A 13,827-nucleotide genomic window follows, 5' to 3' on the forward strand; every position below is an offset into this window, starting at 1 on the left:
ACTTTTTTATTGTTGGATTTCCTTTCGTTACATGTGTTTTTCGGTTCCATAGAAGCACAAACTGCTTGCCGTAATCTGGTTTTCAGCTTGTAGATTTAGATGAAATGACAAAATGCTGCATTTGTATCCCTCCTCCTCTTTGCCTTTGCGATTCCTTGTACACATCCTGTCCCCAAGTCAGTCCAGCCTTTACCATCGCAGTGCCTCTCTCCCCACAAAATAGCACACCTCCACAGAGTCCATAGTTAAAGAAAAAAACACTTCTCAGCTGTGTTAGGAATGTACATAATACAAGCTACTGTACTATTGACTTGGTTCAATAGCAGAGTGGTGGTTAAGATCAGGTGGAGGTTCAGCACAGTTTGTTTTGAACTGGTTGTATTTCACTTTTGAGCCAGCAGAGTGCACTGTTGGAAATGATAAAAAAGTTTTAAAGTCTGTGTCTGCGGTTTATTTCAGCCGATGTTTGAGATCTCTGACAAACCACTGGTTGTTTCAGTGATTGGAGAAGGAATTGTCTGCAAATTTGCTGTTTTTGGTTCACAGTAACGTGAGCAGAAGGTTGAGTAGCACTTGCAGAATGATTGAGTCTCAAAACTGGGAGTTAAAGTTACTGAAGAAACGGGTATACTATTGATAGATACAAAGTGATATTATATATATTATAGATGTTATATTCTTAGTCTTCACAGTTTTACATTTGGTGATGGTTCAAAAGTTTAGGCAAGAATATTTTCAGGAAGGCCAGAAAAAAGCTTGTCAGTGAAAACACGGGCATGAATTTACTTTGTTGGAATAATATAACTAAGAAATAGCCTGGTATGGTATTGGTATTTCAAGAAAAAAAACATAAGGGAAGTGATGCCTCTGACATAAAAACATTCTCTATAACTACACTAAGTGTATACATTATTCAGTGAAATAAAGTAGTATATGGAGAATAAAAAAACAACTGAATAAAAACCAACTGATTGAGTTTAATATTCCATCTGCTACTGCTGGTCATCTGAAATTGGTTCCTACTGGTTATCAGATGTGACTGTAAATTAAATCTTTGTTTATCAAATGCTGGATGCAGGCATTTGACCAAACACTTTGCCTTGACTTTGATTTAGGAAAGACCTCTCTACTGATCTGCTGCATAACAGAACATTGTTATCATCAAATGTAACTGAACGCAGTAATCGTTTTGTGGTATTGCTGCTGGATGTAAATGCTTTTCTCTTTGATTATTAGACCAGATCTATGGAAGCAGTTAAGATTTAACACCCACTTAATATTAATATTTAAACAACACAGAATTAAAAAAAAAAAAAATTAATTCTTTTAAAAACGTATCTGCGTAATGTAATATGAAATTTCAAAAAGCTGAGATTATGTGTATACAAATGTATTTATGAAGTACATAACGTTAAACAGTACAAATTAATGAGGTTGAATGGTTTTCCAAAGAAAAATATTTCTATGCTATGCACTTCCACGCACGGCGGGGGTAGTGGCTGGACAACAGTTGATACCATTGTCTTTGTGTGAGTGGAGAACACTGGAGCTGGAAATGTGTCAAGTAATTTTTCATTAGGGTGGGCATAACACCATTATCTGTATCTGTATCTGAATCTGTCCAACCAACAGAATGATCTGTGTCCATATCCGTAAGCTTTAGATCAATGTTTTTGATCACAAACATCAACTGACAAGAACAAAGCAAAAAAGCACGAACTAGAACTTTCAACATTTTTTACATGTTTGATGTCTCTAAGCAAAAAAACAGTGTTAATTATTAGGTGTGTGTGGTGTGGTGTGGTGAGGTTTCACTTTATTTATCTTTGTTTCAATTAATAAGATTGAATCAGACAGTTTATAGTTGATGATGTGAGATGTGAAATGTGAGCTGTGGATTTACCAGTATACTGCATTTTTACATTGAAAGGCATTATATTAAGAATTTATACTTTTTTTTGCATTTATTTAATTTTAATTTTATTTAATTAATTTTTTTCCAATTTTCCGAATATTTGTAGTTTGTGGGAGAAACCTGAGCACCAGGAGAAAACCCACATGGGAAAAAGATGAACTCCACACAGAGAGATCTGGCCTGAACCAGAACCTCGCTGTGAGGCATCAGTGCTCACCACTGATAATGTAATGGATAGGGGAAATAGCAGAATAAGAAGACATTCAAATGAAGGAGGGGATGAAAAGAGGGAAATAGAGGGAATGTAGATGGGGGGATTAGATCAAAAGAGCTGCAGCTTGTTGCGTTCATGGCGCTCTTTTATGGCCATGGTCTCTGCGGTGGAATATCTGGGCAATGGTTCACCCGTGCCCTGATGTAGGTGGTGTTGGGGCCAAGCCAATCCCTGAGGGGGAGAGCGTTGTTCTGCAGGTGCTTCCCTTGTGGAAATGGGGGGAAGGGGGGTCTGCTGCAGATTGGCCTTGCATTTGTCCTTGCGAGTTTGCTGCGGCGTGCTACGTTTCCCGTACTGTTCACTGTACCTGGTTTCCACAGTGCCGCATCTGGGCAGTGATTTGCCCGTCTCCTTAAAATGGTGTTGGCTCACCTCAACACCCTGAGGGGAAGAGCACCGTCCTGCAACTGCTGCTTTTGTTGCAATGGGGGGTAGGTGGGTCAGCTGTGCCTTGGCCTTACGCTTTTTCTTGCACGCTGGCTGCAGGTTGATGTGTTCCTGGCTCTGTCTGAGGGACTCCCCCATACCCACAGCAGAAGAGCCTCGTCCTGCAGGTGCCTCCTTTGTAGAAATGGGTGGGAGGTGGGTCGGCTGCAGATCTGCCTTAGTCTGGCATACCTGGTTACACTCACTGTACCTGGTATCTGCAGCGGCATATCGGGACAGTGACTTGCCCCCCTTTCTAGAATGGTTTTGGGGCTCCTCCAAACACCTAGAGGAAGAGGGCCGTCCTGCAGGTGCTTCATTTGTAATGATTGGAGGGAAGCGTGTCTGCTGTGGATCGGCCTTTCTCTCCTTCCTGTAGGTTGGCTGCAGCTTGATGTGCTCCTGGCTCTCTTTAATGAACCTTGTTACTGCAGTGCCATATCTAGGCAGTGACTCACCTGTCGCAAAATAATATTGCGGCTCCCCCATACCCACAGCAGGAGAGCCTCGTCCTGCAGGTGCCTCCTTTGTAGATATGGGGGGGAGGTGGGTCGGCTGCAGATCTGCCTTAGTCTGGCATACCTGGTTACACTCACTGTACCTGGTATCTGCAGCGGCATATTGGGACAGTGACTTGCCGCCCTTTCTAGAATGGTTTTGGGGCTCCCCCAAACACCTAGTGGAGGAGGGCCGTCCTGCAGGTGCTTCATTTGTAATGATTGGGGGGAAGCGTGTCTGCTGTGGATCGGCCTTTCTCTCCTTCCTGTAGGTTGGCTGCAGCTTGATGTGTTCCTGGCTCTGTTTGATAGACCTGGTTGCTGCAGTGTCATATCTGGGCAATGACTCACCTGTCGCAAAATAATATTGCGGCTCCCCCATACCCACAGCAGGAGAGCCTCGTCCTGCAGGTGTCTCCTTTGTAGAAATGGGGGGGAGGTGGGTCGGCTGCAGATCTGCCTTAGTCTGGCATACCTGGCTACACTCACTGTACCTGGTATCTGCAGCGGCATATCGGGACAGTGACTTGCCCCCCTTTCTAAAATGGTATTGGGGCTCCTCCAAACACCTAGGGGAGGAGTGCCGTCCTGCAGGTGCTTCATTTGTAATGATTGGGGGGAAGCGTGTCTGCTGTGGATCGGCCTTTCTCTCCTTGGTGTAGGTTGGCTGCAGCTTGATGTGTTCCTGGCTCTCTTTAATGAACCTTGTTACTGCAGTGCCATATCTGGGCAGTGACTCACCTGTCGCAAAATAATATTGCGGCTCCCCCATACCCACAGCAGGAGAGCCTCGTCCTGCAGGTGCCTCCTTTGTAGAAATGGGGGGGAGGTGGGTTGGCTGCAGATCAGCCTTAGTCTGGCCTTGCTCGTGCTGCTCAGTGTACCTGGTATCTGCAGTGGCATTTTGGGGCAATGATTTGCCCGTCTCCCTAAAATGATATTGGGGCTCCTCCAAACACCCAGAGGAAGAGCGCCATCCTGCAGGTACTTTGTTTGTAATGATGGGGAGCTGGCGTTTCGGCTGAGGATCGGTCTTCTTGTAAGTTGGCTGCAGCTTGATGTGTTCCTGGTTCTCTTTTATGCGTCTTGTATCTGCAGTGCCATATCTGGGCAATGACTCACCTGTTGCAAAATAATATTGGGGCTGCAGATCAGCCCTATAGTCTGCAGACTGTACCTTGTCTCCATTGAAAACTGAAGGGAAGAAAGTCTGCCTCTGATCAATGTCACTGGTTTCCTTGTGAGTTTGACCAGTTCCCAATCTGGCCAACGATTCAGCCCTATGTTCTGAACAGTTGTTTGACCCCTCAGCATCAGCAGTGGATCTACTTTGTCCTGCAACAACTTTCTTTGCTGCTAAAGCATCATAGGACTGTAGCTTGGCTGATGTTGAAGGTGGAGATTTATGCAGAGACCCAATATTTATTTCCCCATTACTGCAGTGTTTTTCAGGAAGGCCAGTTGTTCTGAGATCCTTCAGCTTTTTCTCTTTGATCCCATCAATCTGGCTTTCCTTATGAGGCAGGTCTGCCTTATTGATGCCACATTTCCTTTCCCTCAAAGCTCTTTTTTCCCTTCCCTCTTTTGTGAAATCTCTCTTCAGCTCTCCTTGTCTCTTCTGGGACTGATTGTTGACCTTGAAGGCTGAGTCCAACTGAGAGGTAGGGGCCTGCATGCAGTAATTGCGGGCATTAGAGCTGCTCTTTGAATTTGTGGAGCTGGATTCCGGTCTCATGGTCTTCTGTTATTAGTGCTAGTCCTATGAAAAAATGTATTTTAGCCGGTGTACAAAATAGTTTGCTAAACAAATGAAACTACTGTATATAAACTGAAACACCGGTTAAATGTGATCCCACTACTTCAACTGAAAGGCTAGAATGTATGTGTGATGATGTGATAAAGGGCAAGTGATGTCACTTAGAATGTAATGATGTCACCAGCTGCTGATGTGATGTCATAAGTGATGTCATAAAGAACAAAGAATGTCTTGATCTGAATCCATTAGGTCTGTAGGTCTGGAGTCCCTATTATCTTGACAGTTTCCATTTCGTTAGCCGGCTCGAGGCGTCAGTAACTACACATTTAGACAGCATTGTCTATCTTAATAGTTTGTTAGCAAACACGACTGTTCAGCTACTGTTTTAGACATTGTTTAATTAATTTTCCGCTGCACGTGAACCTTATAACAGACAACAATGAGAGGGGATTCCATCTCGACAAATACACTACTACTTGGCAATCTTGGGACCCCAAGTAGAGAGGAGGTGATTGTAATACCACCTGCTGAGTATCAGCGCATTACCGCAGCGTCTAGGGTTCGACCCAAAGAGGAGAGGGCAGTTAGAGCTGTAGCAGAAGTGCAGCATAAAAAACAGTACTGGGACTCCTTTGAGCAGCTGAGCCACAAAAAAAGCAAAATTAATTCGAAATCAGCTTATGTCTCAGATATTTACCAAAGAGAAATTTTAAAGCGTACAGAGCAAACATGCCCTCCATCCATTTTTACAAGGAGAGGGCCTGAAGGCCAGTGCGTTCACCTAGATGGGGAGGAGGGGCCCAGTTACCTTGCTAACTATACTATGGACCCATTAGGTAGATATGACACTGCTCAAACCCGGACTATGAAACAGTATTTAGAATGTGACAAGCTGCAGCTAACTTACAAAGATTACAGTAATAGTGATCTGCAGAGGACCCGCTTCCCACCCCTTTCCACAAAGACATCACTTGTAGGAAGATGTTGTGACTTAGATAGGGACGATCAGCCTGAATACCGTGCCTCTTACACAATGGAACCATTGGGCAGGTATGCGACTGCTCAAACCCAGAGAACGAAACAGAACTTAGAATGTGACAAGCTGCAGCTTACTTACAGGGAGTACAAAAAGGGCGATCTGCCGCCGACCCGCCTCCCACCCATTTCATCAAAGGAAGTCGGACAATGTTTTCTCCCTCCTGTGGTGGAGGCGCCCCACCATCGTGTTAATGGTACATGGGAACCATTGCCGACTTACCACAATGCCAAAACGCGGGCAACCAAACAGTTCTTGGAACGGGACAAGCTGCAGCTAACTCACAAGGAGTACAATAAGCAGACATGCCTTCCACCTATTCATTCAAAGGAAGGACCTGCAGTACCACGTCCTCCCCCAGGGCGTCCGGTTCGGCCCCAGTACTGTTTAATAGAGAATGGTGAAAATGTGCCCAGATATGCCACTAGGCAAACAAGGGCCATTAAACGGCGTCAGGAAAACATCAAGCTGCTGCCCAGAAGGCCTTGAGTAGTTAATCTACGAAGGTTCTGCTTCCAGTCCTCACTGCTTTCCATTTCCTTCTATTTTTCCATCTTTATATCTTTCCCTTCACTTTAATGTCTTATGCTGTGTTCGTACCAAATGCATTGCAAATTTCCACCATGTGTTGCTCGCATGTTTAATACGTTTAGATAACTAACTGTGGGGAGACAGCTAACAGCTAACTTGGTTTGCAGTGAGGCAAAAAGGGATAGCTAGACGTCCTGAGACAGGGTGAACCTAGACTCAAACACTCTTTATTAGTTATCAAACAATCACGGCAGCGCATCACGATTATATTAACATCTTTGCGTTTACTTTGTATGCGATGTCAACGCTGCCTTCATTGCTTTCGGTGTGAACACAGCTTTGTTCTGCTATTTTCCTTCTTAAGTACACCATCAGTGGTGAGCACTGATGGCTCACAGTCAGGTTCTGGTTCCGGCCAGACCTTTCTGTGTGGAGTACACTCTCCCCCCTTATATGTGGGTTTTCTCCGGGTGCTCCGGTTCTCCCACAATCTAAAAATATTTAGTTTAATTGGCAAAAATAAAATTTTTTAAAAATTGTTAATATTACTGTTATTATTATTTGTCACTGCACAAACAAGGCTGTATCTAACTACACATATTTGCAATGTTTTAATATTGTCAATGTGCTACAATGCCTGTGAGTGGACAGAAATTTGAATGATATTCATATTTAATAAATAAGAAATGTTCAGGTAGCGGCCAGCATGAACACTGCAGTCAAATCACGTTTTGTCATGTAGATTTGGTTGAACTGTAAAGCTAGGCGGTGTATATGGTCATATGTCTTATTAGTTTTCTGCCTTTACAGTTGCAGTATATCATAAAATTTTGCATTAAGGAACTGAGATCTTACACCAAATCATTTTGAGAAACTAAAACAACAACAAAAAAAAAACACTGATAAAACAATTATCACTGAATGCTGCAGCTATTTCAGTGTGAAAAGGAGTCCACAGTTCACATCATGAGATTTTAAACAGTTTCAGTTTCACAGTAGCTATGGTTACGTAAACACTATTCCCCTATGATTCCAAATAAGACAATATTCTGAATTTGATACCAGTCATGTAAACAGGATATTCTGAATTACGGGCAAACAATAGAATTATTTGTGCGTGTTAACATACTGAGTACGTTCACATGCACAAGCAGGCACAAAATGTTTCGATTTTTGCACTTCTTCTGAAAAAGACAATATTCCTGGTAAGCTGTCAACATTTCCAATGATAGTGAATATTTCACAAATATTCCTGTTTACGTGCAAAAATGTAGGCTTTTCTGCATACATTTCTATACCAGCCTTGCAAACTATTGATGAGTTGGTTTGTGTAAAACATATCCATGACAATGCACAGAGCTGACTGTACACAGACAAAAGGCCGTATGTCACAAACTGCAGTTAAAGTCCCAGTTTAGACACATATTCTGACTTGGCTGTAATTATGCTATTAAAACCTCAATGATACAGCCATACCTCACGAAAATGTTTAATTTGGAAAAAGGCCCGATTTGGACATTTTTAAAGTAATATGCTGTTTACATGACCTGCATCAAATCCCAAATATTGTCATATTTGTAATAATAGCGCCATATTGGTGTGCATGTAACTGTGGCCATTAATTCAATCTTGTAGCCATAGGTGTAATTTATGGTAGGTGGTGTGAGGATATTTCCCTACCATTTTTCTGATTACCTAAAATTGTCCCCACAACTAATTTGATATTAATTGCATTTGCCTTTTTATCAAATAGCCTATAATTTCCATTGGATTGACAAATGACTAACCTTCTCCCTCCCACTGGAAAAGTTTGCACTGTTTTGCTTTACATGCAGTAATATGATTACTGGAGATAAGTTTTGGATGATTTTCATTTTTTGATGAATAAGAAACAGCACTTTGTCAGAGGAGACAGTTTACAGTTCCAGACTACGAGGCAGTCCAGGCTGTTGTTTTGCAGGAGCTTTGGCCTCTGTGGTCACAAGGCGGTAGTCAGCCATTGCAGTCAATAAATTTTACATTGTTTTAAATTTTTGTTGAATCAATAATTACATGGTGTTTCAGAGCTGGATCTGTTTGTCTTTTATTTGCATATTTATACAATATTATGGAAACTGTAAGCCAACAATAGCTGAGTATTAGGAGCCCATAGTTGCCCAGATCTCTGAGTGAAATGAGGGAGGTTATTCAATTAAATGTTTTGCTCGCTGAATCATAAAAACTCTTATGGCTTGCCATGATAGGAATGTTGCTCAATTTACCAGAAGCCTGCAGGCTAACATTTTCAGTGCTCTCTGCTGAAGAAAAAGCTAAAAACCAGCCTAGTCTGGTAGCTGTTTTTAGTGAGCTGGTGGAAGATGGTCTTAGAGGGTCCTGACCCACTTCCTGCTGGTCTTTGATGGTAGACCATACTTACCCCTCATGACACTGTTAATGTCCCATACTCGAAGACATTGATTTGGTTTTAATTTTACAGGAACTTCAATGGATGAACCAGCTAGAGTGACCATCACAAGCTGGTATGATCAGCTAAACCATCAAAAATGATGTGAAAGACATACTTTAAGCAAGTCAGCCATCTTAACCACCTTAACCGCTGGTCAAACTCTTTTATTAGCAGGGCTACCAAGCTATTTCATGTTTTACAGGGATAAAATATCACCATGGTAACTAATGCTGAGCAGCTACCTGCTCCAGAACATGTTAATGTCAGGGATAAAATTAGTTGGCTGCTTAGATCAGACATACTTTGTTTAAACTTTTGTCAATATGGAAACACTACACACCTTGTTAGCTTGGATGATTCTCAACAATTAAATTATTCAGTTTACTGACACCATGCAAGCAAAAAAGAAAAAAAGATTTGTAGATAAAGAAGACTTATTTTTTAAAGCAATGGAAAAATGTCCAGTGAATTATATTCTTAATCATATATTTAGCATTGTTTTAGAGAATAACTATACATTTTGAGCATCTTTTTTCCTCAGGTCATTTCTCGTTTTGTACTTTTTTGTTGTTTCTGTTTTTGTTTTGATTGTCAAGTTTTCAAGGTTTTTGGACTTTTCACAGATTTCTTGCTAACTTTTTCTTGCTAAGTTTTTGTTTGTTTTTAAAGCAAATTAAGCCTTTGACTATGCCATAGCTTCATTCACAGAGAGACATTATTGGAGACTTAATTTCTTAGCAGCTCCCCAAAATGACAAAGTATGAGTTTGTAAAGATATACACATACAAAGAATACTATTTATCAATAATAATAAGTTTTTATTTTATAACTTTATTCAAGTGAAACTTACATCCACGAATAGTTGTTGTCATGATAGTATTCGGTTGTCTTGCTTCTAAAAATTTTGATTCAATGGGGCTTTTATTGTGGAAAGTTATTCCGGAAGTATCTCACATCTATTTTTATTCAGTCTATCTACGGTATGTGAGAAAGACTTGTACGGGAAGCGGAGAAGAGACGGTAGACGTGAGGGATCGATTATAAGACTGGGTTCGTATTTTTCAGTCATTGGGAGCTTATGGATGGTTCGTTATTCAGGTTCAGTTAGTGTCTTGAACTAAAGTCGAGTTGGATTTTTATCTATCAATGGTTAGCTAACGTTAGCCGGCTAGCACACAAGCGAAATCTAACGCCTGCCGTCGTCTCATTGTATCGTCTCTGTCTGTCTCTCTCTTGTCTCCAGTGTTGTCAGGTGGCACAGAGCCTTTGAAGATCGACACCGGCAACAAAACCGAGGCTATTCCACTGGATTTGGAAAAAGCGTTTCTGTAACGGTGATCGTTTATTTGATCCGATACAGGATGTCTGGACAGAGCATTACAGACAGGATAACCGCCGCTCAGCACAGTGTCACCGGCTCGGCGATTTCCAAAACTGTGTGCAAGGCGACCACGCATGAAATAATGGGGCCAAAAAAGAAACATTTGGATTGTAAGTATGACATATATTTAATAGTATAGCTGTAACTGTGCTATTTCAAGTTGGCTCGGCTTTTTTAAGTCAACGTAGGGATCCGAGTGCTGTGTTTTGGCTGTGAGGCCTGCACATACATGTAACTTAACTATAACGTTAGCGTTACATTAAATTAACCATTGCGTGGTGGATGGTCTAGTGGTAAAACTAATAAACGCGTTTCTACAGACATTCAATAGATACGAGTCATTCGTTTCAGCGGAAATAGTAACGTTAGCAAGGCTAACCGTCATAGTAGCTGACAAGTAGTTCGCAAATGACAGTGTTAGCAGTGTGGGTCCTTTTTAATGCTAATGTTAATTCGTTGTAACTTTTTTTTTCTTTAAAATTATTAACCACAACTTCTAAACAGTCACATTATTTACTTAGGTAGTATATATACTCAGACAGTTTATTCCGAGTAGGAAGCCTTTTTTGGATAGTTAAATAAGCTCTAGAGAGAGTGACTAATGTCAATACAAAAATGTCACGTTAGCAAGTTAACTTAGCTAATAGAAAAGGCTAATTTGTTTAGCCTATAAAATAATAATGTCAGCCTAAAATGTCATGGCTCAAACTTCAATTTGGTAACAAAGGTCCACCAAAAACTCACCTTTAAGATATATTTCAGCTTTTAAAGTGGCCATTAAGTCCCAACAAAGTAGGTAGCTAGCAGTTTATTCGGAAACTAGGCATTTAATTTGATGTAGTAACTGCATAATGCAACTCCGGCTTAGCCCTTTAAACCCTAAGCAGACTGGCTTTATTTATTTTTCAAATGCTTTGGAAGAAGGCAATGAGCTAAAAATAGAAAGAAATTAATTAAAAAAAAGTTAAAAACAAAAACAAACAAGAAGATGACCCTAAGAAGATGCCAATATTTTTTAAAAAGAAAGAGAAACGAACTGGGGGAAAAAGAGAATAATATGTTAATTAATATGTTTTCTGTCTATAACATAACTTTAAACATATAATCATAAGATTTATATTGTAATCCTCCAGCTTATTTTTAGGTTTTCTTATTACCTTTTACCTTTTTATTTATTTTTATTTTTTTGCAGTTTGTGGGACTTGCCAAGTTGATCATTGCGTTTTTCCCATGTATTCAAAAGAAATCAAACCAGTTCTCTTAAGATATCAATGCTTGTGAAAGGTGCTGAACCGAGCACAAGACAGCTGATGTCGATCCAGGCATTGAGCCGACTTCTGTATACTCCCAACTTTATAAAAACACATAGAAGTTAAGTGTTATATGCTTAAAAAAATTGAGAATGACATCCTGAGGCTACCAGTATGTGTGCTGTGTTTGTATTAAGACTTTGCTTTTCCCGAGTGTATGGTGTGATAATTGCGTCGCTTAAAGTTCAATAGAATACTCAAGGCCAGCAATTCTAGTGCCTATTGAGTCTGTACTTATTTCAGGAACTGGCTGTGGGGTTGTGGACTTATATAGCTTTATCACGAGTGCACAAGCAAATACATTTTCAGCAGCATCTGTTGTCACCATCTCTCTGAATAGGGTTATTTTAGTTTAGAGCTGTTATTAATAAATGAATCTATCCAACTGGTTAGACGGTCCGTCTCTTTCAGTGGATCTGGAGAGGTTTGACTGCTGGATGGCTGACACAGCCTTTACACTTTGTGACCTTTTGGTCATGTTTGAGTGTGTGTTTTTTCCCAGACCTCCATGGTGCTGTCAGTGGCTTCCAGGTCAAGCAGATCATATGAATATATTTCACTGTTCCTTTTTTTATTGTGAGTTCACAATCATCAGCATGCTCATGATCATTGAGCTTGAAAGTGTGTCTAGTCTGTGTTGTTAAAACAGTGTGGAAGTAACACATCCATTATATTTTCACATATTGGCATACCGTTATTAGCTGTCAGAATTCGTAGCCTTACAGGTATTTGCTCACTGTGCATTACTCATATTTCATCATCTTTATCCATTCTGTTGTTTTTCTTCAGGGAAAGACTATCTTAGATATTGGCCTACTTCTACCAGCCTTGCTGATAAGGCGCACCAGAACTTGGTAGCACTTTGGTCTACAAGCAGTAAATATGCAGTGCATTTACTGTGCAAACTGGTCATCTCAGTTTTATTTGAATAGCAGCCGTCAGCCAGCCTGTACGCTACATGATATAAGGTTCTAAATTATATGCCTTGCCTACACAGAGCTATTTATATTTGAGTATTATCATTTGTAGTTTGAATGGTGGCGTACCGAGTAAGGAATTGATGAATATATATAGTGTGTTTCACCACAGTGCTTTTTTTCTGTTAGCAAAAGATTATAAAAAAAGCCCAAGAACATTAGTAAAAAAAAAAAAAACGTTTGTTTTTTAAACATGGGAAGAAGACAATGAGCAACAAAAGAATAAATGACCCCAAAATTAGCACTACATTTTTATAAAGTACAAGAAAATTAGTAAAAACAAACAAACAAACAACTGAATGAATGAATGGATAAATAAACAAGAAGAAAATTAAAAAAGTTAAGTTTAGTTAAGTTTTCCACATTTTTTAAAGTGTCCCCCTTTTTTCTTTAAATCTAATCATTTCTTGAAATTTGTGCAGCATTTCTTACCAAGTGGCTCATTGCATTTTTTCTCATGTTTTTGAAATTAATCTAACCATTTTTTTTGTTTAAAGGCTTACATACTTGTGAAAGATGTCTGACAGCAGCACAGGAAGAGTAGTGTTGCTGCAAGTTTCAAAGGGTTAAGTGGCTAAACATACAGTGTATTGCATATTGCAGGCAGCCCCTTGGTATGGAATCCACTTCCATTTACTTTGTATTTTTAGCCCTGGCTTGAGCAAGGAGCACAGTGTTTGATGTCTGAATATGTGGTTTTTTGAATAACCACACTGTTGAGCTGATGGGAGTATGCAGTAATGAGGCCATGTCCCAATGACCTCGCTGGTTCCAGACAACCAGGTGATATGTGGCTCCTCTGTGGAGCTGCTGAACGGAAGCTTCCCCCCCTGAGGTAATCTAGAGACCCACTGCCTAGCAGGAATCTCACTTAACTTTGAGGTATTTAAAGAGGTCTGAAGGGTGCACTTGTGTTTGGAGTTTCCTGAACAGCCAGATATAGCCCCAGTTTGTCTAGCTGCTATTCTTCCTCTTGTCTGGGTTGCAGGTGAGATATTGGCCCTTCGCACTGTCTTCGTTGAGTTTGTGCTAGACCGCAGTTCACATTCTTTAACACTGACATGCTAGATAAACTTGGTCACATAACTTAAAAGAGACTCTGCAGTTACCAGACGGGGATAAGTGAAGGGTGAACAAATCAGCCTCTGCTGCCAGCGTCAGCTTATTTACTTGCGCGTTTCTTTAAAGTAAGTGCGAAATTACTTCTGGGAAAATATACACCATATAGGTTTTATAGCAGTTTAACCCCTAGAAGTGTCTGAAAATACAGATTTTTTT

At 40.5% G+C, this 13,827-nt stretch overlaps 1 protein-coding gene across 1 annotated transcript in view; it reads left to right on the forward strand.

Moving 5' to 3' along the window:
* Positions 1-13,827, forward strand: part of dlg2 (discs, large homolog 2 (Drosophila)) — a 229,408-nt gene that overhangs the window by 76,190 nt on the left and 139,391 nt on the right.

Source organism: Plectropomus leopardus, chromosome 13 (genome assembly GCF_008729295.1).
Source record: "Plectropomus leopardus isolate mb chromosome 13, YSFRI_Pleo_2.0, whole genome shotgun sequence".
Lineage (NCBI taxonomy): Eukaryota > Metazoa > Chordata > Actinopteri > Perciformes > Serranidae > Plectropomus > Plectropomus leopardus.